Raw genomic sequence first — 27,475 nt, 5'->3', positions numbered from 1 at the left:
TGCTTGCTTCCCAAAGATGTTTCTCTGTTCAATCCTGCTGTAATTCTCCAGCAAAGCAATGCAGAGTTACACCCCTGAGGGACAGAAGCACTCTCCCTTTTCTCTTGATCAATGTTATATATAAAAGGCATAGCAAGGAAGTCTGTTTCTCAATATTGTACCTACCTGAGGCTCCTGAAGGTGTGATTAATTGGGAGTAATTAATTAAACTATGAGTCATGGCCTCCTTATTTTTTCTGTCACATTACTTATGAACAAGAGGGCAGTCAGTGCAGTTAAATGGTACGAGATAGTAAATTTAGAGGAAATAAAAAGAAATTAGTTGTGTTGCATGTGGTCAACCTGTGGGATTTCCTGCTACAGGTGACCATCTGATAAATAGGGTTCCTTGATTGAAAAGAATAGTTGTTAATGCTATTACCATAACAGATGGAACCATCACTGTATTTCTGGGACTTCTGGGTGTACTGGGAAGGCAGAAGTGAGTCCTGCTTGGCTAATAAAGTAAGAGCAAATGCACCATGTGCTGGGAAGTCAGGCAGGAGTGCTGTTCTCCATGGGCAACAGCACTGCACTATTAGCTTGATCTATGACTTGCTATTTCATGGTTTGGTTGGTTGTTTATTTGTCTGTCTTTTTAATTCCTCTGGAAAATACTGTACTGGCTCTTTCTGTTGACTGAATGACCAGGCTTGGGCAGAAGACATAGCATTCTTCTTCTCTGACCTTTATATCAAAATTGATTAACAATAATTCTTTTGCAGAAAAGGATTGACAATAAGATGTGGATGTTCATCTTTAATGAACTCTAGTCACCAAGTGGAAGCCAGCTAAGTTTGATGATGCAATTGACCACCTTCTAAGCACCAGCTGAATATTTGCTACTCAAAATGTTAAGGTAATGTTGTATTCATAGACAATAGGAAGAACCGCCTGTTGCTCTACTTGGATTTTTTGTGTCTGTCATATAATTTCTTGGTACCTCTCTCATTAGTGGTGATAGCAGGATTTGCTGGCTAGTATTTATGCAGTCAGAAATGGTAATCAGCAAGAATAAAATTAATAAATAAGAATTAGAGTCTGTGTAATCCTGTAAAATATTGAGAATTTTATGTTTATGTATTTTAATCTATGTAAAGTAAGAAGTCCACTCATAGCTTAATTGGTTTTGTTTGTTATCGTGTTTGGCATTTTAGAGAAGAGTTCGCTAAAAGGGTTCTGTTTTATATTGTTCTCACTTTCTAATATAAAACTCTTATTTAAAAGACTCTTTGTTTTCAATTATGAAAATACTTTCCTGATCTCATTAGCCAAAAATGATGAAGTGCTGTTTTTCCTGTTTATTTGTGACAATACAAATTAAACACACCTATGGCAAACCAATTACTGTGTTTATTCTTTTTATACAGAGCAGGCCTGTTAGCTGCAAATGTGAAGAGATGAAGCAAGCAAAAAAGAAAAAGTGTGACGAGCTTTGCTGCCATACCATCCCTGTATCAGATAGTTTTAGGATCAATGAATGAATAGGTATGTAAAGGAGACTGTTATTCTACAGAGAAGGGCTATTCCAGAGAAATGAAGGGGAAAAATTAAAAGGCAGATCAGTACATTGTCACTATATGATGATTATATTAGAGAAAGAACTTCATTTGTCTTTTAATTTTGCATCTTTACAGTGGAAGAGTACTACAGAGAGATCTTGATAATAACATCTTTTATCTTATCAAGTGTTGCCACGGTACCAGTATTTTTGTTTTCTTGTTGGAGTTACTCATGTAAGAGGAACCACTCTGCTGTATAAGTTAAAAGTTCACATTCTGTCCTTCATTTTTGCACTTTACATTATAAGACACTTTGTTTACTATAGAGGTAATAGATATCATCACCTTTGGTTAACCATGAAAATGTTGATTTTCAAATTACTAGAAGTTTTAATTATTCTAATTATAACTTAATACTGCTGCAATGACATTTCACATGCAGAAGTTATATCACTGAAAATCACTTAGGATAACAGGCAGAAATTAAAATGTTTTCTCTGAATATTCACAGTACACTGGAAATTGGGAAGTCAGGATTTCTCACAGATAACACCATCCATTGCTGTGTTTCCCTCCAAGGAGTTACATGCTGCATTCTCTTCCTCCTTTATACACTAAAGCAAGAGAAACATTTCCCTCACTAGCGAGGATTCAGGGGTCTTCTTTGTCAGGCACTAGTTTTGGTGGTTTTGGTGCTGTACAAGGCAGAAGATATGGGAGTTGTCTGGATTGTCAGCATCAAGTGGTTACTTTAAATGCCAGAGGTGGAGCAATTCTGGAAAGAGCTGAAAAAATACAAGTAGATTAATTTGCACTTCACAGAAGTTTCTGTTAGAATAGAGACAGAAAGGGACTGAATGAGGCAGGAAGGGAAGAAAACATAGAGGCGAAGTAATGGCAAAAATTAAACATTAAATATTTCCTTTAACTGCATTCAGAGATGGGGATTATATTTGACCAAACAACAAAATCCTCCACCACAAGTCAGAGCTAAGGCTAACTCCACTTTTTCATTTCAATACTTTCAACAGAAAGGACCCAGTCAGTTATTCTCTGTGTGCTACATAGTGTACTAGCAACACTAATAGACCAAGCAGATGGTTTTGTGGCATTGTATGAGTGGTATAATATTTTACTGTAAATATAAATAGGATACTCACTCACCTTGTTCAAGTTCCCAATGTACTTTATAATAAACCTAGTAATTTTAACAGAAAAATGTTGACCAACCCTAGCATAACAGCATTCACATAATGAGCTGAATAGTGACACAAATCCCATCCATTTACAAAAAAGTCAGTGGTATTACATTGATTTTTACAATTTGAAGGATAAACACAGAAATGTGAGAGATGGAGTAATAAAAGCCATGTAGTCTCTGCTCTTCAAAGGTCTCACCAGAACCCACAAAGGTAATATACCTACTCTTTTTGATTTTAATAAGCTTTGTATAAGTCAAAAATCATTGAAAATTAATAACAGGAAAAAAGAATCACTCTGTTTATATTTGTTGGGTTGTATCCATAATAAACCTATAAAAAAAGAAAACAGTAGAAAACATTAAAACAGACCCAAATAATAAATTAATTCGAGACTTCAAGATTACCTCATTTTCTGCTCCAACACAAGTGTGTGATGACTTTTCCAAAGCCTTTATTGAAAACATTTCTTTTCCCGTTGTGGAACTGTGCATCTTGCTTTCTTCTTGCAGCTGTTCCTTCTAGGGACATGAATCCTGGGACAAGCAGTTACCAATATCAGAGGGTACTCTGGAATGTACCACCACCTGGGACACCAAAGGATTACAGATTGCTCTCATGGGAACTGCTGGGTGAGAGGCGGTGGTGGTGGGTCAGGAAAGTGTCCAGCTAAAGCAGAGTGCCCAGGAGTGCCCCAGGGAACAGAAGCAAGGCCAAACATCATTCTGCCAGACACAGATTTCTGAGCTAACCTGGATTTTCAGGTAGAGCAGGTAGGTTTTATTCTTTCAGTGGATTTTTATCTGACAATAAAATAAAGCAAGCAAAAGGAGTATAAGATTAGATTTAGATCCTCATTCTGCATTTCATAAAAGGAGAACTGAGGAAAAGACAGCTGGAGTGATTTTCTGGAGCAAGTTGAGCCCTGGGTCGAACTGGATCTCCTGTCTTGTTCAGAGGCTGCCCTTTCCTGACTGTGATGTGGAAGAAACACAGCCATTAGCAGGCACCTGCAAAAATGCTCCACCTGTTTTTCCTCAAAGTGACAAAGCCCAGAGGATGATGTCTGTGTTCCCTGCAGGTCTGTAGGGAGCATGATGTAGCTGATTCAATTCCCAGCTCCAGTACACCTGCAAGGTCTCATTGATCTGCTGTTCAGTGCTCTGAAAACTCAGAAATCTATTATCAGTGTGAGCATGTGCTTATTGATCAGGTTACCTGCTTCTGCTCCCTGTGTGTGCCTAATTGTACCAGCATACACATACACACATAAATATTCACATATGTGTGCATAGATACAGGCACACACACGTGGGTTAGGGACATGTGTGTATGATAAAGGCTTTACCTTTTTTTTTTTTTTATAGCTTTACAAAACTGCACATAAATAAAAAGAATGGACCTTCCCTGTGAAACGTGAGCACAGAAACGCTCACAAGTGGCCAAGAGCTGCTAAATAATTAATCAATAGAGCAGTGTGGCAGTTTGAAATGTAAATGTGATGGATGAAGGTGTGATGCTTGTCATCAAGCAGAAAATGATGTGACTGGAATGGATAACCCACAGTACCTGCTAACTGGCAAGAGCTTGGACACAAAGATAAAGTAAAGCCATCAGAAAGCAGACCTGGCAACCCCTAATTCTTGCCTTTGACCCACAATTCACTTTCATGTCTCTGTCCCAGAAGAGATGTTTAAAAAAATGATGAAGAGAGATCTTGGGGTGGGAAAGGGGTGAGAAAAAAACCATCTGAAGAAATGCTACCTGACAAGGCTGCAGGCTACGTTCTTGAGAACACCTTTCTTTTCTTTATGTTCTCCTTCTCCTGTTAAATAAAAATGCGGCTCCTTTTTTCCCTTCCCTTTCTTCCGAAACTCTCCCGAGCCGTTCCTGCAAGTGGTTCTGTGACTCGGGAGCTGACAACAACCGCATGCAAAGGAACAAAGAATGAGAGTGACAATTCAGAGTGCACGCAGGTGAGAAAGACACCTTTTACTTATCAAACTAGGCTGCAAAAAATGCTCTTTTTACTCAGCGAGCTAGAAATAGCGGTGATCTAACAAGGCACTGATCCAAATTCTTTATTTATGCTGAGATGTAATGCTAACAGGATTTTTAGGTTGACTAGTAGTCTGTGGCCCCTCCATTCAAGTAAGGAAGCATTCCTCTGATTTGGAAACAGGAAAATCCATATAATTACCGTATATTATGTGACAGGAAAATGTATGCTGTGATGGTAAAGGGTGACAGAAAATGTCCATCAAAAAATTTGTTCTCAGAGTCTTCCTATGCCAGTCATTGCATTCTCTCTGAGGAGAAACACAACGTGATAGAACTCAATTGGTCCAAATTTGAGAGAAATTAACTTTTGTAAAAAATGGGATTTTTCTGATCCTTTTTTTCCCCCTATAAAATTGTAACCCTGCAAGTAGAATTTAAAAGTTCAATGCCTCCTTCTCTCTGGAAAAGAGAAACCTCTTTCTCAGTAAGTACCATTTAGCAGGTTGGAGATTTTTTTTCTCTTTTGTTATCAAAAGCACACTCTTTACAGAAAGTGAAAAATACCATAGTTTTACATTAAATTTTCAAACTCCCCAAAATATACATTAGCAGATAACACCCACTAAAAGTGAAAGCTAAATATAGATATATAATAATAGTGCTTTGGCATGCAAAATAGATGTTCTACCATTTCTAAGTCATAAAATATAAATACAAGTATTCTCTTAAAATCTTTTTGTGTTTTTAGGATCTCTACAGATGTGAAGCAGCCTGCAGAAGCAGCAGATCTCCAGGTGAACTGGCCAATGTTTCCATATTTCCTCAAATGATTATTTTTACCTTTTATTTGTTGGGATCAGGTTTTTAATCTTTATGATACCTTTATAAAAGAGTCATCAAGAAAACACCTAAACATTTCTATACTAAAAAAACGCCAAAAAAAAAGTGCCAAAATTAATCTTGGAAGTCAAGAATTAGAGCTTACATTAAAATGGAACCCTAATTTGTCCAGCTCCATAGTAAATAACGCACATTTTTTCTGGGACAGGTTGCTGATGTAAATCCATTGAAGGGAAATCCTTTCTGTAAGCTGGCTACCTGGATAAGCTTTGAGCAAAGTGCCAGCTATCTGTGTATACAGGGAATCACCATGGTCCAAATAAATATTTCCTCTTTAGAATGGCAAAAATGTGGTCTGATTGGTAATTCAGCTTGAATTTCATTTTTGGGGCATTTTAAGTCGTGTCTTTGAATTTTTTGTTTTGGAGTTTTCATCTAGCTCATGTCAGAGCCACTTAGCTGTATATATTTACTTACACAGCAGGGACATTCATAATAATTTTTAGTGTTTTTTGACAGCTTCACAAATGCAATATCATCATAAGCAGGAATCAGACCTGAGAATTTGGAAAAATATGAGTGCACTAGTCTGTGGGAAGGAGGAATGATCCCGCACTTTACATCTGTTATGTTTTTGACGGGATATGTTTGTAGATTTTGCAGGGTTAAAAGGAATTTGGTCTAATGGCTCACAAAGATTGATGCTGAGTATAAGCAATTGCCATATTGCAGTAATGTAGCAATATTTATCACTAGTAGGTCTTCCATTCCCTCATAAACTGCTGTAGAAGTGGATAAGAGACATTTTAGCACTCTGTTGTCACTAAACTAACAGAAGTCCATTTCTGTACCTTGTCTGTCTCAGCTACAGAGGGTCTTGCTATAGAGAAATGACAGATTGGGCTGTAAATGTGCATCAGTCATCCCCAGCCTCAGGGAAGGAGAGGCACCTACTCAGGCTGGAGAGAGCTGTGATGCACCCTGTCCTTGTGCCCAGACTGCAGGACCAGGTCACTGCTGGAGAGTAACAGGAGCAGTGATTCACTGCGGTAGGGAATGTACAGATACACCAGCAACTAGCCAATATTTTCAAATACCCTAGAAACAGAGGCATCACCAGGACTTTACCCTTAAGTTTGGTAGGTACATAGAGGAAAGAGACATAAAAATTAACCTGACAAAGGCAGAACTAAAACACAGACCTGTGTCTTAAACCCCAAAGTGGCCTTCAGCAGCTGCCTACTGCAGAGGAGAAGCTGATAACCTCCCAGCAGAATGTCCCAGATCACTGTCCCAGCCTCCAGCAATTTGAAGCTTGGACATTTCCCAAGTTAGGAAATTTTGCCTAGCGATGATTTTTTAAATATACAGCCATGACTTGCCCATACAAGCAGGCTTTGTTTCACCCCAAGTGTTATGCCAAACTAGTTGTATATCATCATGAAGAATAACTGCATTTCTCCAGAGCTGATTTCCTATGGCACATTTTACTTAGATACTTTCTCAACACCCTCGCAAATATGTCATAGATCTAAAGCACAATCTCCGTTTCAAAATGAATGGGTCTGATTACAGGCATATTCATTTTGTAAAAGGTACAAAAGGATACAAATGTGCCTTTCCATCTCCTATAATGTCAAAGTAAGACCCTCTTGCCCTTTTACTTCAATCCCCGCAATTTGAAAATATAAAAAATGACTTGATTATATGTTTTTTACCATTAAGTATATAATTGCTTTTGTGTTTTGACATTTAATTCCTCTTACCAAAATACATGGTAGGAATTAAAAGTCAAATCTTTTATGTATTTGATGTACAGAACCTTCCACGTATTTCAATGAGGAATATAGAGCAGTGAAATCTCACAGCAGGTACGGTGAAGCCATCTAAAAATGAAGTCACTTTTTATACTGGAAATCTGACTGTGGCCCCAGTTCTGCCCTCCCTTATCTAGGTCAATGGCTTTTGAAATCACTGGAAGGTCTGAATGAGTCAAAACCGGGCAAAACCTGCAGGACTTGACCTTTAAAATAGAGCTGGGATTATACCGTGCCCTCTCAGGCAGATTTTGAGATTACAGTCCAGTCTGAAAATTAGTTCTGAAAGCCCTAAGACAGGAGTTGGCCAGGCACTTGAGTATATTGACCCGGTATGGGATGGCAGTAGGAAGGAACACGAATCCCAGAAGGGAGGAACTGGAGCAGCCAGGGCATGAGTGGGGTATCTCAGCTGGCCCAAGGCCAGCAGGTGGACTCTGATGTTGAGAGAGAAAGTGAACTCTGGGCTGGTGAAATGGTGTAGCTGCACACAATATGTTGCTTGTAGGTGTTTCACATGGTTTTTATCTTCCCTTTGTCTCAACTTTCCCAGTAAGGTTTTCCCACTTCCTGTATTGTCCTTCCCTATATTGCATTCTTCCCTCTCTTTCTCACAGTTTTCATATTCCTCCTTTTCCTCTGTTCTTCTGTCTCTCTTTCATTACTTGTGCCCTTTATTTGAATTCTCTCACCCCTTTCTTCCCTGTACTGCATGCCAAATTCTCCATCTTTACCTTAATTTCTGTTCATACTCATTCGCAACCTACAGTTTGAGATTTCTTCTGGCTGCATTTCCTTCCACTGGTCACTCCATTGTGATTTATCCCCATTCACTCAAGTCCCAAAGTGACTCGACCCTGCAGCCATAGCTGGGATTAGTGCCCTGAGGTTCAGATTTATGGAGTCTAGTGCTGTCTGAAAAAGTTTTCCGCAATCTGGGAAGTGGACTCTGTCTGGGACATCAGATGAATTGATCTTGGGACTGCCTGAGCCAGGAATTTTGATGGTAGGCAGTAATTGCAAACAAGAACTCAGCAATGCTCTTCCCAATGTTGGTATTCTCACTCACAAATTCTGTCACGCCTTCTAACAAAAACTGCTGGTCTAGGAGAATATGCTCTTGGAGTAAAATTTGCGTTGTCTTTCTCCTTTTCCCGAAGCCGGGGACACAGTTTTCTTTCTTTTACCTCAGGAAAGATGCCATCAACAAAGGTAAAGGACAATATAAAGGGTATCCAGGAAGAGAAGTAAAGGGAGCAGGAAATAGTTGTGTCAGGAAGAAACAAGTCAGAGAGAGGGAGAGGAGGGGGAGAGAGCTAGAGTGAGAGAGCTGATAATATCTCCACACAACAGTTGTAAGTGTCACCAAATCTCATGGAGACACACTTAGCTCCCCATAATGAAAGCAGCTTGCATTGCATGGGTGCCAGCCACACAAATGCTGGAAATTGTTTCCCTTTGGCCATCGTGTGCTTGCACTTTGCAGGGGGAATGAGAGAGCTTGGGGCTGTTCCAGACCAGCCATGGCTTCCAAGGGCCTGCTTTCCATGCATCCTACTGCTGGCAGTATTGTGAGCATGAAGAAATTTTCAGGGGTGTGTTAAAGGTTCGTTTAGACATACACACGTGTGTACATGCACATGCACTTGCACATTTTTCTCATCATTGTTTGCACAGGCAAAAATTTCAGTTTAAAAATGAGAAGGGAATGGAAAGCCCACAACAAGTAAATCACATAATTGGCCCAAGCCCATACATTCAGGAAGGCAGATTTACAACAAAGAGCAGACTTACTACAAAGAAATGGATCTCATTTTTGTTCAATGAGTTACTGCAAGTAATAGAAGTCATTGATTTATACCTGTATCATCCTGTCTTCAAAGAAGTCTCTTGATAGACGTTTTAGACCAGCCATCCTGAATATCTTAAGTATGTTCATATGAGTAGCTATTTTGCCCACAATTGGGTGTCATTTGAAAATTCTGTATTTTTGAAAATCTGTAATCTTCTCAATTGACCTGCTTCACATTAGCCATCAACTCAAGGAGATGCTTCAAAGTTAACAAATTTTTATTCTTTTGTGATCATGCAATTCTGAATTTGGGAGGTGCAAGACAGGTGCAAGTTATTGCTTTCTTGCAGGTCTTACGGGGTGACCAAAGTCTTCAATAGGTCACCTTGCATGGTACAGTATTTCAGAACACACTTGCATCCAAACAAGAGTAATTGCTCATGCTACTCATAAGGGGTTCTCTGTTCACACCACTCGCCAAATGGTTTTGGGGTCATTCAAAATGACCTTTTAAATATTTTTTTTTAAGGAAATAATGTCAAAAAACTACAGAATTTATTGCTGCTCAGCCTGAAAGAAAGCTGTTTCTCAGAATGGGGAACTAGGGGAAGATGTTTTCACTCAGCTGGAAGTTTTATGGGGCAGATTTCATCCATAATCCAGAATTAAATGTCAGGTCCCTTGAGATCTTGAAACTCAATGAATGTTCAGCCCCAGAAATCAGGTGATGAACCAGAACTTCAGACTCTCAGAAACCAAACACTTTGTGCTTCAGAGAGATTTGGTTTGGTTTTATGTTTTCTCTATTTTTTTTTCTTTTTTTCCTTAATTTTGATGGATGATGTTTTGTTCTGCAGTGAGTTTTAATGTGTGTAGCTGTGGAACATTTTCAATTGTCGCAAACAACAACAACAAAAAGCAATATTTCAATATTTCTCAAGAAAAGGCTTCAAAGGTTTCAGATTTTTTAAAATGTTTCTGCTTTATTTTGACGTGGCATAAAAGTTTTGTATGCAGTCTCGCATCCGCTATTGTGACAGCTGTATTTAATGAGTGCAAAATGATCAGAAAAACATCCTTTTCTGTGGGTTGCCATTGCCAGCAGATGACAGGAGAGAGGCAGTACTATAATAACAGAAGCGATGAAGTAGTTCATATTACTACTGATGAGGTATTTCTAGCTCAAACGCCTAGCTATGCCTTTTGAAAATAATGCATTGGTCACATTACCTGATGGTTTCATCAGATTTTGTTTCCAAGTGCGTTTTGAAGTAAAATTGTGCATTCTTAGCCTAAGGTCATGAAGTGGTTGGTTGCAACATATTATTTGGGGATAGCAAAGTCAGTTTCTGTAAGATGAAGAGGGAAAGGTCCTAGTCTTGTCTATAAATACCGGCCTTTTCATCAAACTAATGCTAAGCCTGAAATGCAGATCCACAGATATGCTAGAAAGGAAACATTGCACAATACATTTGATTCCTATTTTATATGCATATTTATTATCAGACTATTTTAGTCTAAATTGGAGAGAGTATAAAAATAAATCTAAATGGATTTGAAAGGCGGGGTATTTCTTTTTTCAAAGCTTCGTCGTTCCTGACTTCCTCTGGTGACTGTTAGCTTATCATGCCTTTGTACAGGAGATCTAAGTATTTCATTCTCTCTTGTGTCTCCATATGGTACCATTTCGCAGATAGTCTTCCTTTGGTCGCAAGATGACAGTGAGAATGGATTGTCAAACTGGACCACTATGACAATTTACTCTGAGGGAGAAAATCCTGTGGGTGTTTAGAAGCTTTACTGTAAGTTATATTTGATTAACTTATCCTACTACTGACAAATAATTAGGTCAGCAATTAATTTAAAAATGCAAATGTGCTACAGGCCTTCATATTTTAAGAAATTCCCTTTGTCTTTAGTTTCTACTTGTGTTAAAGTCTTAATGGATTTAGCTGAATGAAGAAACAAAATTATGTTTTCTAATGCTTTATTTACTTGGTTGAGTTGGACTTTTTCAGCAAATATTGACAGCAAATGTTTGTTCAGAAATGATCATGTGGAATGGAATTTAATGGAGTAAGAAAACAGAAGACTAATTATGAACCACACTTAAAAAAAAAATATATATATAATATATTTTCACACTTCTGCTGCAAAATATTTATCTACCTTCATGAAATAGGAACAGAAAGACATACCAGAGGGTCAGGAGGAGATAATTTTGGCAAAATCATTAGTACCTGCTTAAGCAGTCTAGGAAACCAGGGTATATCAGAAAAAAACCCCATACCTAACATTGATACAAGTGTGTCTCAAAGAAACTTTTCTACCAGCCTATCTCAGGGACTTTATTATTATACAAACAAAGATTAAAGGCTCAACCCTTCCCAAGAGAAGCTCAAGGGAGTTTTCTGTTAACTTTAAGGGAGTGAGGCACCTAAGTCTATGTTTTCTGTGATTAAAATCATGCAATTTTTAAAAAATATTCAAAATATGCTGCTGCAAACAAACTAACCAGCTATCCTGATGTAAAATCTGAATGAATTTACATAGGTGGCAGAATTATATTAGAATTTTCTATGAGTTATTTTGCTCAAATATGTCAATTCAAGAAGGAGAACAATCGCTCAAAAATTTGGTGAGGGTTTTTCACAAAAATTTTACTGACCTGAAGATGAAAAAAAATTTATGCTGAATGATGCAAGCCACTTTGGAAGAAATAATGGTTAAAAAAAAAGACAAGTTTTTGGCTTTCTGGGCGTTTTTGGTTTAAAACTATGCTTTCATATCACATGCGCTTAAATTAGTAATGCAAATAATTACATGAGAAAAAAATAGAAAACAAGATAAAAATAAACATTGCATTTTTAGGGGGTTTTCATATTGGAAGGAAAAGAGAGAGAGAAAGAGAAAAATTGCATGGGGTCAAATGTGTCTCATATACACAGAAAAATCTTGGTTTCCATTCTCCTCCGAAAGATAACATCCAGGACCCTCTTTCCCTCTTAAGCAGCTCCTGAAGAACTTTGAAGGTTCCACTAGGTAGGAGCAGGCAACACAAGACTGGAGCTTGATTTTGAGTGAGGGAGAATCTCTCTTTTTCTTCCCCCAGAGTTGTGGGAAAGAAAATCAGAAGCATATCTGGGTGCCAGAGGGCTGAGCTGTTGGGAGCTGAGCAGACAGAAGCTTTCTTGTAAGATAAGGCAGTGATCGTGCTGCTCAGCTGCATGCTGGCAGGGACCCCATTAAAAAAATCACTTTTCAAAAAAGATACAGCTGCCTTCAAAAGTGTCCGAAGGAGGGGAATGGGAATGATCAGAAATTTGGGAAATGTCACCTACAAAGAAATCTGAACTGGGGTGATTTCATCTGGAAAAGAAAATGAGTGGACATAAAATCCAAGGACTTCAAATGTTAAAAGCCTTCTGGGAAGAGGCAGGGAAGAGTTTGTATTTCAGGACTACAGCCAGATGACAGAAAGTGACAGTACTACATTGAAACAAAGGAAAGTCAGGTCAAATGCTGGCAAAAATTTTCTAACCGTGAAAGCTGAAAGCTTCTAACATTGAAGCTGTGGAAATTATTGTTTGTGGAGGGTCTAGAGTCTCCCCCACTGAAGACCTTTGAGAATAATCTGCACAAGGTACTTTCCAAAATAATGTGAGTATAGTTTTAGCTGACGGCAATTCCTTAGCAGTTATTACATTGATATTTTAATTTATTTTAAGAAGCTGATGGAACTCTTGCTTTTGTGGTACCATTAAAAAAAAAAACCCTTTTAAATAAATCTAGGGCAAAAAACACACTATAAATGCCCAGTATAGCTGCCATTATGAGTGAGAGGAATTGCGGATGGGACTTACCTGCTGATAAGGATAGATAGAATGGTCTGCATGACCAAAGGTGAGCTCATTCACATAACATAACAAAACAGAACAAAATAAAAATAAAATAAAAATAATAATAATAAAAATAAAAAATAAAAAATAAAAATAAACATGTAGAATCTCTCCATGATGAATTAGCTGGCTGAAATACTATAAAATAAAGCAAGTCAATATGACATAACTTTATCATTAGAATTGGAGTATATGCAGCAGATTTTAGAAGCAGAGTCTCTATGACTGTGATCAAACAGAAAGTACAAAGCAAAGCAATCCCAAACTCTGTTCCAATATCAATAGCAATTGATATAATAGCACTTTGCCAAAACTACACGGAATACAACCTGCATAATGCAAGTCTGAATGAGAATATTATTTCTTTCAGGTAGTATCTTTATATTTGATGAAAAAATATCATAGAACCATAGAATCACAGAATATGATGAGTTGAAAGCGACCCACAATGACCACTGAGTCCAGCTCCTGTTCCTGTTTAATACCATCCCCAAGAGTCACATCTGTATAACATTTACTTCACTCTTAAATACAAAAAAAGCAAACAAATGTATCATTTAAAACATATTTTTTTCAAATCAGAATGATCTCTGGAGTCACCTGCATAAGGGTTAAAGTATGTAACAAGGTAAAAAGAATTTTGAAATTTTGTCACACTCTAAAATTAGGACTTTTCACATCATTTCATTAACACATTTGTATCTGTTTAAATTGAAGCATCCACACTAACTATCCTAGCGTTTTACAAAAGCCTTCTTCTGGCTTCCCTTCCCTTGGCTGCTGGTGTGTTAGTGCATTCTCTTTGTCTCAGAAAGGGAGCGGCACATCCCGCCTCCCATGGTCTGTCTTTCTCTCTGTCAGCCTTGGGAAAGAAGAGATTTTCCTTATCCTGTAAAATGTTGTCTGAGGATTTCCTTGTGGGGATCAGAGGGGCATTTCCCTTGGGATTACCAGGCAATGGCTGAGGCCTGATGAGTATTTGTTTCTCCTGTCATCCATTCTGAGGGGCATAATCCCAAGGAAATCAGTGGGGAGTTTTAATATGGACTTTGAAGGCCAGCTACGCCTAAGAACATAAAGGTGATTAAGAAATTATTCTACTGAAGCTTTCCCAACAATCTGGAGCTGGCATTTTTTGAAAAATAAACCAAAATAAAAATGTCTTCCTTTGTTTTTCATGAATATCAGATGACAAATCTTAGCCTTTTCTTATAGCCTAAACCACATTTGGCACACAACCGAAAGCACAGGTTCCAACCTCAGGTAAACTTATTATGCTAAATCCTCCCAGTGGTGTCATTTGGATCCCAAGCATAGTTTTGAAGTTGGCCTGATTCTTTTCTTATGTGGTTTCAACTCCAGTAAGGCTTGTTCATGTATATGGGAATAGTGGTACAACTATCTTTTTTAAATGAGTGAAATTCACAAGATTTACCAAAAAATGCAAAGTTTAACTTTATGAAGTCTTTACAGGAACATCTTATCTAACATTCTGCTTAGATAAAGTTTTCCCTTTCTAACATAGTATGCATAGTATGGCCTTTTAAAAGGTCTCTTTTTTTATAACAAGGTACAGTCAGACTCTAGACTGCCTGGTGTCATCTCAGAGCATGTATCCCCTCTGCACCCCGCAGCTGCCCCACAATCTCTCCTTGAGCGTGTCCCATCTGCTTGGGCCCTGGACATTTGGCATCCCTTTGTTTCAGGGGCCAAATCTCCAAACCAAGGAAGCAGATACAGACTCCAAAGGACCCACTGGCTTTCAGATCATGCTCTCAGCAGAGTGAGGATTTTATCACTCTTGAAAATCCTCTTCAGCACTCTACAATCCCCACTTCAAGTGTCATAACCACTTGCTGGCATCAACATCCTCTAACAGCTACCACAGAAGATATTGAAGAGCAACAGAAAGAAGAAAGCTACCTTAAGCCAGATGGCACACTTTAATTTTTTGAGAAATAGTACAACCACACACAAGAGCCAACCAGCACAGGAAAAAAGTAGGGAAACAGAGGGGAATTAATTACCTGGAAATCACACACTGGTCTGGGAAGGGAGGTGAGGGGAGAAGCTTTCTTTTCCTCAGAAAACACATATTGCAGCATCTTCATCCTCATAAGAAAAAAACAAGTATGAAACCTTGAGAGTGATTACCTGTGTTGCTCTCTTCCTTACCACCCTACTCAGCCACCCATGACAACAGAGCCAGTTAGAGAGTCCCAGCCGGCAAAAGGATTAAAAAAGAAAAAAGTAAAGTGGAAAAATGCCTCAGGCCCCACACATGTGACTTCACAGCAAAACCTAGAGCCAGCCCTGAGGGGTCTGGTACAGAGAGTGAAGTAATGTGACTGTGATTAGGATGTGTGGAAATTAGAAACCCTCTTGTTTTAAGAAGGCAGGTTATCTACCAAGCCTGCTCTACACTTCTTTCAACTGTAATGTGGTGAACAAAGGCTGTCTGTACAAGATGCTGTATTTTTCTACTCAGCCTATGTCACTTAGAGCTTTTTATGCTAGACTTGTTTTAAAAACTTCAATTTAAAGCAACATGAAAGGTCCTTAAACAGTAAATAGCATATTATATCAAAAACAAATAGATTAAAAAGTGAACAACCATAGCCAGTATATCTCTTTCCAGAGGAGTTTCACTTTCCACACTAACTAAAACTCTAAGACTGGCAGATCTGGGCCAGAGGTTTGTAATGGGCCTTTTACTTTTTTTTTTCCTCCCTCTCCAGAGATAAATAATCAGTTTTAGAGAACTGATAAAAAGAGACAAGAATGAAAAGTGAGTGTGACACATTTATGAGAAGGATTTTTCATCTGTTTCTTAAATACAGCACCTTTATTTCAGATTGTATTAAAAAAAGAGATGGGAGAGCCAACCAATTTATGTTGTGCTGCAGTAGTGAATACATATGAATGTACAGAGAACAGCCTGGAAGAGACAGAAAATTCACCCAAAAGTTCCTGACAAGTTGAAAAAAGTTATGTTATCATTCAAGAATCATTTATTTGAAAAAGAAAAATAAAAAACAGGCCACATGACTGAAGGCAGCAGAGAACAAAAACACATTGTTTCCAGACAAATCCCCATCAAAGACATATGACTCGGGAGTCTGAAGTCAAAATATCTTCATATTTTAAATTTCCATGAGCACTTTCAAGAAAAGCTGCAGTTCTGCTAAAGGATTTGCTGCACACTTTTCATTACTGATTGATAGTAAGAAGTGGCATTAGCAGTATTTTTCCCCCATCGTTCCTCTGAAGCTAATGGAGTCAAGGATTCGTTACTTGATCTAATGGCAATAGCTTTCCAATAGACATGCACAGAATCATTGATTAGTTTGTCCTCTTCTTGTTTGCCTTGGAACACTGTTCAATTTACACCAATTAAAGAATGCTTGGTTTGTGTATTGAAGAATAATTAAGGGATGGAATTCCCCATAGGCTACTAAAAATGACATCTGACTAGAATGGTGATTACAGCATGAAGACAGCATTAGTATTTAAATAGTTTGACTGCTATATAAAATCATTACAGCACCTCACCATGAAAAGGAGCATTAGTTAATTTTGCCTATAACAAAATTAGTTGTATGTATTTGCCTGGTCACTTTAAGTAAATTTGACAAGGCTAATTTTAAAGCAAGCGATCCAGGTTTGGTGGAAGGAGCAGCAGATAGAGCACTGTTTAAAGAATCATCTCTATAGATATGTATATAATCTTCAACCAAAAATACACACAAATGAGTAACAAGAGCTTTGTCAGAGATGCTCAAATCAAACGTAAACATTAAAAACACATTGGTTGCTAAAACTGAAAATCCAAGGGTAACTGACATGTTAATTATACAACAATCAAGGTTTCACAAACCATAAACACACAAGAAATCCTTATTTGTCTGCCACTGTGGTTGTCAAACCTTTGCTACCCTTTCTAGCACTGCATGGTAGAAAGAATCATGGGAAGCAAACAGGCACCATGGAAGGAGTCATCCTTACTAGAAGGACTTCCCTTCTGAAATATCCCAAATTATTAAAGATATTGGAGTGGCCTAGCCCATCTATATAATGCCTTGTTAGACAAGCTTGGGGTTTTTTTTGGATTACAAGGTGGAGGTGAGGTTCATTCCTGAAAATACTGTTGAGGAAAGAGGGCTTTTTATCCTCTGTTTAAATTTCTCCATGCATATTAAATTCTATCTTCTAGCCTTAGATTATAGTATCTACAGCAATGATCTATCCAAAATGTGACAGCAGCATTACTGTAACATATACTGCTTGGGGCCAGTCCTGAAGCATATTTACATTTCCATAGTCTACTTAAATACAGTGTGTTTGTTTTACTAAACTTAGATACTGTAGTATATTTTATAAGGTCATCCGCCTGCCTCAAGACCTCAAATTGCAGCTACTATCCTTCCTATGAGAATTTATGCAGTTTCAATTGAAGGTTGTCAACACTCTCTTTAATTCAGCAAAGGGTTCTCTGTGAAGGAACATAAGACTTTTCCATTTAAGCCTCTAAGGGCATGTAGCCATGCTTATTAGCATGTGTACATTGTGCAATGCTCAACTGTGTCAAAGATGCCCAAGCTCCCAAGCCCACGTTCCAAATGAGGTGATACATCTGCACAGCACAATGTACCTTTATTTGCGTGGCCCAGAACCTCTGGCCAATCTGCAGTGCCTCTTTGCAGATCAAATTAGTCTTTGGTTGCATGCTGTTCTTGTGAACATGCCTGGTTCTACAGGTCATGAATGGATATCTTCACTGAGTTGTATTCCACCAGATGGGTCTGCCCTAGAATTAGGTTTGGGACAGTACACTTCTTCACATAGTATATCCACTGACTTTCCATGGGGTTTTGTTCCAACATTTAAAAAGTCTTCTGTTCTGGCTTTTGTTTTCATGTTGGACAAGTAGTTCTTGCTTCTGTACCAGACCTCCTGTTGGGATCTCCCACTATAATCTGCCTGACTAGACCCTGGGCTTTCAGGAGTGAGACTAACACTTTTTTTCAATGAATAATATTCTTTTGCAACAGGGCTGATATAAGGGTGTATTCTTCCTTCCACCCACGAGAAGAAAGTCCATTAATTTCAATAGAAACTCTCCATGCAGAAAAGGGAGAACTGTGCCCCAGGGAACATTCATGGAAGATTAATGGTGAGGAGAGAAAAGTGATACAGTACAGGCAGAACAAAGTCAGAACCCACCATACAAATAAAACTGGACAAGGGTTCATTTTTTAAAAGTCAGTCAGAAACGGCAGGAAGGCTTTGAAAAAAAAAATCAGGGCTGTTTCAGCACTTTTGCATACATTGGCTTTCAGGACACATGAATAGAAACCTAACAGTAACTCTTTTTTCGTACCTCCTTTCACAAGTCTCACTGGCAAAGAAGGATTTAGCACTTAATTCCTGTACTTTTATGTGGCAAATTAGGAATTTGCACCTTAAAAGGAAATTGCTTTTCAAACTCCCATAAATTCTGGATTCTATTTTTTTAAATGGTGGAAAACATTCCCTACATTCATCCCAACACATAATAAATAGCACTCTCCATTGCTGCTCCTCAGAAAGGTGTAGGAAACTGGACCTGGCCAAAGAGAGGTGTTTATCTTTTCTCCTGAGGAGATGCTAAGGGTCTAGACCCTGTCCTTAACACTTTTGTCTCCTTAGTCCTTTTTAGTTTAGACTAGCATGTTTGCTCTCTTTCTCAAAATCAAGTATCCGTTGAGGAAAGCATTTAACTTGAGACTTGGTTACTTGATGAAGTAGGGCATGCTGGCACTGAATAGTCCAGACCAAAGCTGGAATAAGAACAGAGTTCCAATATGTTTTATTTTTCAGTTTACCATCACCTAAAAATAAACTCCCTACACCATTTTTGCATCATTTCAGATAACAACTGCATGATTGGTAACTGCACCAAAGCAGGAGGAAGATGGCAAAGGAGACTGACACAGCATGAGAGCTTGCAGACAGCAGTTGGTGACTCTCCAGCAGGAAGCACTGAAATATGGATGGTAATGCTGATCCCAACACAAGGTCCCATGTCTGGGGCACTTGAGACTGAGGTGGTGCCCACCAGAGTGGGACAAAGAACATGATCAGAGAACCTCTGAAGATCTTTTCTTCATGAGGGCAAGACAAGACTGAAAGACAAGGAAGTGCAGCCCAGTGTTCTCTCACAGTGTGGCACCATGGTTGTCATCAAAACACCTCTCATTGTGACTGTCGATACAGAAGTGAAGACAAGCTTTCAAAAAGGTTGGTACACACCCCGACTTGTTTTATTTTTGAGTCATTTATGGCCTGGTTTCTTTGTCTCTGCACTTTATAGCATGACAAAAGACACAGGGCAGGTGTTTGGATGGCATCAGTTTTTCTCATTTAATCTATGAGGCACCATAAAAAACAGTTGATGAGTATGGAGCATGCTCTGGATGTGTCTAAGAGTAAGTGGCTCAAATACTAACATGTGAATTTAGTAAAGTCAAACTCTGTGGAATGGAGATAAATGACAGCAGCAATTGAAGTTGAATGTGATATAGAAATCCAACTAACTGAAGACTGTCTGGAAACAATTATTCAGAAAGCTGCTGACCTTCTCTTTCTTTAAAGAGTTAAACACTTGGATCAGTTAACTGGCAGCTGCAATAATAGGCATATGCTCTAATCTTTGATCCATAGCTGAATTTTCAACTCTTTGTATGAGAAGCAGATCACATAGATTTGCATATTTTTAAGGATCTATAGGGAGAAAAAGAAGAACAAAACCTGGCTTTCCAAGAGACCACTTAGAGATCACACACAGTGTCATGGGTCCTCCCAAGTACACTAATGTTCAGAGCCAGTTGCAAGACTCAAAAATTTAATAAATGGCCCTAAACTGTGACATTTGCATCTGAAGATTAATCAAAATTCCTCCTAGAACAGATTCTTGCAGCCAAGGTTACATCATAACTCTTCAGAGAGTTATGTACATCTATCCTTAAGATCCCATTTCCACATCCAAACTTGTGTCAGAACTTTCCTAAAATCTTAAAGAGTCCAGAAGTAATAAATAAATTTTAAAATGCTTTGCAACTAAATGAGAAACTGTTGACTAGACTCAAATTCATGAGCAAGTAAGAGATTTATGCCAAGGTCTTGATATTTTCTTAGATTTGGCAAAACCTTTCAATGTTGATGAAAATTTGCAGAGAGAAGACAACCACGAATCACCCCATGAATGGAATGGATGTAATCAACCAATTTCTTTGCATTTAAAGTTCATTTCTTGTTCATCTCTGTTTTCAACACCAACTGAAAGATGTTTCCTAATCATACATTTTGGATCAACCGTCGTACCTGTGGCACAGATTTCCTCCATTCAGTAGTAGTTCATCAGGGAGTAGGTCCTAACGAGAGAAGGGAGCAATATTCTGGGTACTGTGCAAAAGTAATCACCCCTGAAAACATGCTCAATTGTGTGGAATGTTTCAACATAGTCTTTACTTGATTCACACTTTACAATAGGCTTTCCCTCCTGGTTCACCTACACAACAGCCTTTGATATCAATGAAGATGATGAGAGCAGCTGTTTGTTATTTGTCTGTGAATATTTCCTATCATCCCAAGCAAAAGTGCAGACTACTGCATGGGAATATGCAGAAATGTGTGAGACAGGCAATGCAAAGAAGTCATTCTCCAAAAAGCATTCTGTGTAGATTTCTTGTAGTTGCCCACGGTAAGCCATATGGGGGCATGGGGGATTTTTAGAAGCCTGACTGACACAGGAGGCAGCACTTCCAGGCACTATCTGTCTTGTCCTATCTGCCTTGTTAAGTCCTGGCAAAAATCGCATGAAGAGGAAAGGAAGGTGTTGCACATTCCTGGGTAAGGTTTAGTAAGGAGCTGGCGCGATGTGATGGTGGGTGTGATCAGACCACTGGCAGGTGAACCAGAATTTGAGCCTTGAACAATAATTTCAGTATCTTATAGAGGGAGAGAATAGAGCAAGAGAATAGCATACAAGTTTTAATGAGAAAAATTGATTGCTGATGCAGAGGTTTTGAGAAGGGACCAGCCTGTGTCCTGACAGCACATACATTCCACACAGTAAACAGATTTCAAAGTTACCCAAAAGCCAAAATAAAGGTTTGCTGCTTTTTGTACCTTTCCAACAGCAGTAGTTGGTACTCTTCTCTCACCAGCATGCCATGTGGCCGGCTTTTCAAGTTGTAGAAGCATTATTAAAATAAAAGGCCAAGTCTTGCCTTGCTTCTTAATTAGGAAGAGCTATCGATCTCTACAGAACTATTCTTTATTGTTTTCTGTGCTTTGTATACCTTTTGGTGTCTCTTCCCAATGGCCTCTGAAAGATTTTTGATCTCCTAGAATGTTACATTTTAGGGCATTGTGTAACCTGCTTGTTTTGTGAGAAGGCAGAGTGCAAAAATTGAGAAATTGCCTTATGTGCTGTATAATTATTTCACTTAGTTATTGCTAACCATATTTTATACATGTCAACACATTATATTTGTTCTGCCCATTGAAATTATGCTTTCCAATTAATTCAAATATGTATTCTGATATTTTCTGTCAATATTACAATTGTACAAAATTGGTTATATCAGTTAGGAGAAGCATCTTAAAATTGCCTCCCTGCAATTTATTCTTGGTATCTTAACTTTGTACAGTACTACAAGATCATTTTGCTCATGTGCTAAGTGGGATCCTAGTATATCACTACATTCAGTCAAAATATTGTAAGTTAAAATAAGAATACCTGTAGATTATGAAAATGAGACCAAGAAAGTAGCATTTCTAGTTACATAAGCAGAAAAACTGGAAATAATTTCAGGAAAAACAGATTAGAATAGGGATATTTGGGAGGCATTTGTCATTATTGTAGACTACAGTGAAAGAAAAACATATATCAAATCAGAATTACTTACCTTGAATTTAAAATGTTAATAAACCAAGACATTAGCAAAGAGAGAGTATCACCTTAGTGGTTTACTCTGAGGCAATCGCCTACACTCCCTCTGTAGTTGAGACAGAAAGAGACTTTACCAGTAACAGAGGCTTATTTTCATATGGCCACATGAGATACCATCCTATAATGGCCATATGAAATGGTTGAACAGAGGTCTGGAGGTGCTACCCATGACAGACAGGGAAAGAAGAGTTATCTGAGACTAGATAGCTAATTCTAAGACAGCCACAGCAATTTATAAAGAATCCTGGTCTGTACATGAAGTGCCAAATTTTAGAAAACGAAAGACCCAACTAATTTCTAAGGCATTTTCGTTTATTACAGACAGATGTGCTAGGGATGAGTATGCCTGTTTGTATCTTGACATAGATTTCATAGGCTGGACTTCAGCTGATAGCTCTGCAGTTATGAATCTTGAGACATATTTCACTTCAATTTAGGAAGTTTTAGGAAGCTCAGGGTCTTTATTCACAAAAGCCTATGAGAAATAGAGCTTTCAGATTTTAATTCTTCATTGGAAATAAGAAAGTTAGTGAAATAAGGATACCCACAATAGGCTTTCTACGGCTTTTCCTTTCAGAAAGCTAGGACAAACTCAACAGCATAAACACTTTTCGCTTTGATGGATGAAGGTCATGGAAATGATTTCTGATATAGTCTCCATATCTGGGCCTTAGGCAGCTCTAGTGAACATCAATCTCATATCCATACCATATCAAAGGGATGCTTGTCTGTGTCTCAAACCAGACATATATTTCTTTAGTGAATGCAGTACAAATTAAGATAATTTCTTGGGTTTGAATCTGTAAACAAACCAAGTAATGAGCATCAAAGTTCATTGAAATATATTAAGTCACAAAGCTCAGTAGTTTTTGTGAGCTTTTTTTTTTCTTAAAACCGACCTTTTGAAATATTGGGACTGAAGGCCAATCTACATTGGCCAGGGAATGAAACAGGACATGGAAAGTGTTTGCCCCATTTCTGATGTTCTAGCTCTGTCTTTCAAAATAATTAAAGACTGAATTTGCCATACGGCAGTTTCCGTCTTTCTCAAAACAGAAAGGGAGTGGGAAGAAACAGAAATAAAAATATATAAAAGAAAGAGCAGAAAAAAGAAAGGATTGCTCCAGCCCTTCAACTTCCCTTTATGAAAGGCAGAAGACCAAAGGGTTTTCACTTGATGAGGGCCAGACCACAGTTTAGGATATAAACCCCGCTCCTCTTGGGCTGTGGTGCTGAGCACTCATCCTGTCCCTTTGCTGTGACCTGTCAGGGGGTGGATTGCCAAAGCACTAGGGAAGGATTTCCTGCAGGACCAGCTCCTCACCTGAACATCTCTCTAGGGACAGTGCCAGTCTGCATGGGTGAGAATTTAACCCATGTGTGACAGACATAGTGCAAAGGAATGATACTGGGCTTAATAAACCAGTCAAATAAGATGTGCTGGTATTGGCTGTAGTAACCTAAAGAAATATCCTTCAGCAGAACAGCAAGAGAATACCAGTTGAGAGACAAGCCTCACCTGTTGGTGAATACTATTCTTAGCCTGGACTTTGCACAAAAACATTGCAGAAATCCCCACAAAGCCATATACGGTGGGTCAGAAGAGTGCAACAAGCTAGCAGAGGAGTTAAATTAATCTCTTGCATTGTGTCTGCTGCTGAGAGCAGTGTAGAAATTCCTGTGCCAAAGGCACTTTGCAAAGAAAATCAGAGTATGGCCTTTATACAGATTGAAGTCTCTAAGGAGGAAGTTGTAGAGTAACTTGAGAAACTCAAGTGCAGTAAATCACCACAACCGGATGGTGTTCATCTGGGAGTTCTGAGGGGAAATAAAGTGGGAAAAAGCCAAGATACTGACAAGACGATGCCTTCTTCCCTTGAAAAATGCAGCAGCACAAGAAGGCTGGGAAGCCCTATTATGTTGCCTGTCTTCAAAAGGAGATGAGGAAAATCCTGGAAATAAAAGAGCTTTGAAGTTTGCCACAGTTTTAGGGAGACCAAAAATACTAGTTCTGAACAACAGCTCAAGAGAGAGCTTGTGGACAAGAACACCCCATGAAGGTGTCCTTCAGTCTCCCAAACCACTAAGGAAGTTACCAGGGGGGAAAGTGCATTCAGTTACTTTGAAAAAACAGTGGAGCAGCCTTCAGAGGAAAAGTGGGATGACAGAGTGTTCTCAGAGAAAGATGACCAAATGATCCAAAGATTCTAAAGGTTATATGGAGGCCAATAATAAGCAATTATCACAGAGAATATTAAGAAATAAAACTGAGAATAATACTTGATGATGATTCCATCCTGGAATGAACTACAAATCAGTCTGGAAAGAGAGAATATGAGAAGCTTTTCTCTTTCTATTGAGGCAGGGAAAGGTGAACACCCAGTAGTAGGTATCAGGACTAGTGTCATAACAAATAAATGAGTCTGAATCCCAAGCCCCAATGCTTTCAAATTAGTGTATCCAGAATCCACCCAAGATCTGGATTCACATGTCACACATGTGGTTCCCATCTTAAAAGAGGACAAATCAGTTCCTGGGTTGAAACTCCTGAGGTTTGTGCTCTGAGGTTTGAATACTCCATATTCAAAGGCTTCAGCCTATAAAACAGTTACGTATGAAGTATGGAGGGTGGGAGGAGTGCATGTGTACACATAGCATGCAAAGGAAGCAATTAAATGTAAATGCAAAACAATTTAAAAAGTAATCCATGGCAAAAAGTGCTCTGATGCAGAGACTGTAAGTATTTGTTCTTTACATTAACTTGCTGTAGCTAGCTGAAAGGGCACAAGATTACAAATAATGGACTGTGGGAATTTTGCTGGTTTGGTAGCCTATTTACAATCAAACATTTTAAATTATCTGGATTTACATGGCTTTGTACCCTTCTATTTTCTCTCCTAGTTTTTTTTTTTAGTTCCTGTAGACTAGGCCCAGCGTACTGAAGGCAAAGCATCTCCAGTTTTAATTCTCTTTGTCTCTTGAATTCATTAGATTTTGAAAGCTTTCAAAGGAAGTCACAGGTAGGAATTAGAGAAAATATAGAAAGTGGGACATTTCTGACTAGCTTGTATGTTTCCAGTGTCTAAAAAGAAAGCTTTTTTAAAAGCAAACTGTAGGAGGGTTTGTAAAAATAGATATTTACATTTACATATTGGGACAGATCCTCAGCTGCCATGGAGCAGTATTGCTCCATCCTCTTGAACAGGGCACAGCTAAGAACCTGCCTCTCACACATGCACATACATGTGTGGAATATGTCCAGGATTCTGTATTTTTCCAAATGTACAGAAATCTGCTTCTCCCTCCAGGTACTTTTGCCTGTGCACTAAGTTGTGGGAGTTACAGCTCCTCTGTTTTTAGCTGAGGGTAGTGTCTTCAGGGAGGCAGGGTGTGAAGGAATGTGGAAGTGTTAGGAGAGGGACGCATGAACAAAGAAACTCAGAGAAGGTGATGGAGAGAAATAGGAAAGAAAATGGTATCCCACGTAGCCATGCTGTGCCAAGCAATGTCGGCATTCACAGCAACAGGGAGTTAAACTGTGACTATGTAGCAACCATGACTTTTGGAAAACACCTCAGGTGTTTCCAGCTAGGTAACAGGAATAGCAGGAGACCTGCTACTGATAGCAAGGTGGAGAAAAAGGAGCTCTGCGCTCAGCTGTGCTGTTGCAGGAGTCACATAACAGAGCACAGAGAGTAGGTGTCACATCAGATAGTGCTAATAGGTGCCAACAGCCACCTTCACCCCTTTCCCCTCAGTCTTTCCCTGTGTGAGAGTCAAGTGAATATCAATGTGATACAACTCTGCATGACTGTGTGCTTCTGCCCACACAGTGGGACCCTGGTAGTGATTCAGACTGTACTGGACTTTGGACACATAATGTACACTGAATATCCATAATAAATAATAATTACCACAGTAGGGGGCAGCAGCCAGCTGTGGAGGAAGAGTAGGGCCAGCTGCTGGAAGAGATGTAGGCACTGGCTGAGCATGCAAGCTGGGCACTGGGGAGGGCGAGAGGGCCATGGCTGGGAGCCAGTGGCAGTTTACTGCCAAGAAAAGGGAGATAAAAGCACAAAAGAGTTTCACCAGAGGGAGCTGCTCCTGGCCACCCCTCAGCAATCGGTAGCGGCCCTGATCCAGGAGGGAAGGCTGATGGCAAACAGGAGCATCGCCAGCCTGTGAGCGTGGCCAACACTGCTCACACGTACTATGCTGGAGCTAGCACGACGGGTGCAGACCCATCTGTAAGCCAAGCAAGCCTGCTGCAGGGAAACAGCCCTAAACAGACCTCTGGCTTGCAGGAGACCCATACCTCCTCCAGAAATGAGGACAGACCCATCCTGTTCCCCTCAACATCTCCCCAGATGCATGTCCAGCTAAAGCAGAGTCAATACTCCAGAAATGAATGCAGATCCAAAAAAGACAGATAGACACATGGTCAATGCTTTTCTGAACCCCCAATGCTCAGGTCTCCTTGATTTAATCTACAAAGAAGTGTCCTAGGAGCACTGAAGATCCCCTAACAGCAGGGCTATTTTTTGTCTGAATTCCTCAGAAGGCCTGACACTTAGTGCTTAGGTTCCCCAGGTGGTATGATAAACACAAAACTGCTTTTGAACACACTGCACACACTCAGCAGTCCAGTCATCCAGTACAACAAAAATTTATCAGAGATTTAAAATATTTTTCTAACCCCTCTGAAAAGTAATTTCAAAGACCAAATCAGCTCACCAGTCTCATTTTCACAAGGACATTCATGGCATGCTCCTCACACACTGGCTTCTAAACAAGAGTCGACAGCATCCCAGGGTCAGCTCCTCTCTTTGTCCCACATGGAATACTCAACTCTTGCACCAGCACAGTGTAACAATTAATTAGCACATGTTCTCTGTAATAATTATAACAATGTGGCACATTTGCCTTGAATTTAGCACAGTGATATTTATCTTTACTTATATTCATATCTTACCTTCAAACAAGCTTTCTGTGCCTGGTTATTTTTCCCTGAGTTTAATTGCAAATAGATAAAACCTGTTTGCTTTTCTCTCCCAAGGAGGAGTATGTGTATTTCCAGATTCTATTCGCATCCACCAGGAAAAGTCACACACAACAACTGAAGCTCAGTTGGGCTTTTTTTTTTTACTGTGTTCCTGGTTGGTTGAGGATAGGGGGTGTAATATGGGTGATATTAAAGTAAAGCTGCTTTTCCTCCCTTTCTCAGCATAGCAGATGACGAATTTTTCAGTCCCAGTAAGAAGAAAGGGTTCTCACCTGAATCTCAGTTTATGTAGCCCACAAGAGAGTGAAAAAATTGATAGAGAACGATCCAGGCAAATAAGGTATGGTATCAGGGAGAAACATCCATCATTTTTGTGGGTAGTAGACAAA

At 39.0% G+C, this 27,475-nt stretch overlaps 1 protein-coding gene across 1 annotated transcript in view; it reads right to left on the bottom strand.

Moving 5' to 3' along the window:
* Positions 1 to 1,372: 1,372 nt before the first annotated feature.
* The window catches only part of LOC118689053 (proline-rich protein HaeIII subfamily 1-like), a 66,292-nt gene continuing 40,189 nt past the window's right edge, over positions 1,373 to 27,475 (bottom strand). Inside the window, exons 6-7 of the transcript XR_004980558.2 lie at positions 15,117 to 15,201; positions 1,373 to 2,326 (exon numbers count right to left, since the gene is read on the bottom strand). The gene's annotated coding sequence lies outside the window, so the exon portion shown is untranslated. The remainder of the gene's footprint in view (positions 2,327 to 15,116; positions 15,202 to 27,475) is intronic.

This window comes from Molothrus ater, chromosome 2, assembly GCF_012460135.2.
Source record: "Molothrus ater isolate BHLD 08-10-18 breed brown headed cowbird chromosome 2, BPBGC_Mater_1.1, whole genome shotgun sequence".
In the NCBI taxonomy this organism is placed as follows: Eukaryota; Metazoa; Chordata; class Aves; order Passeriformes; family Icteridae; genus Molothrus; species Molothrus ater.
The sequence above is the reverse complement of the archived record's forward strand: the minus strand, read 5'-3'. Positions and strand labels throughout refer to the sequence as shown.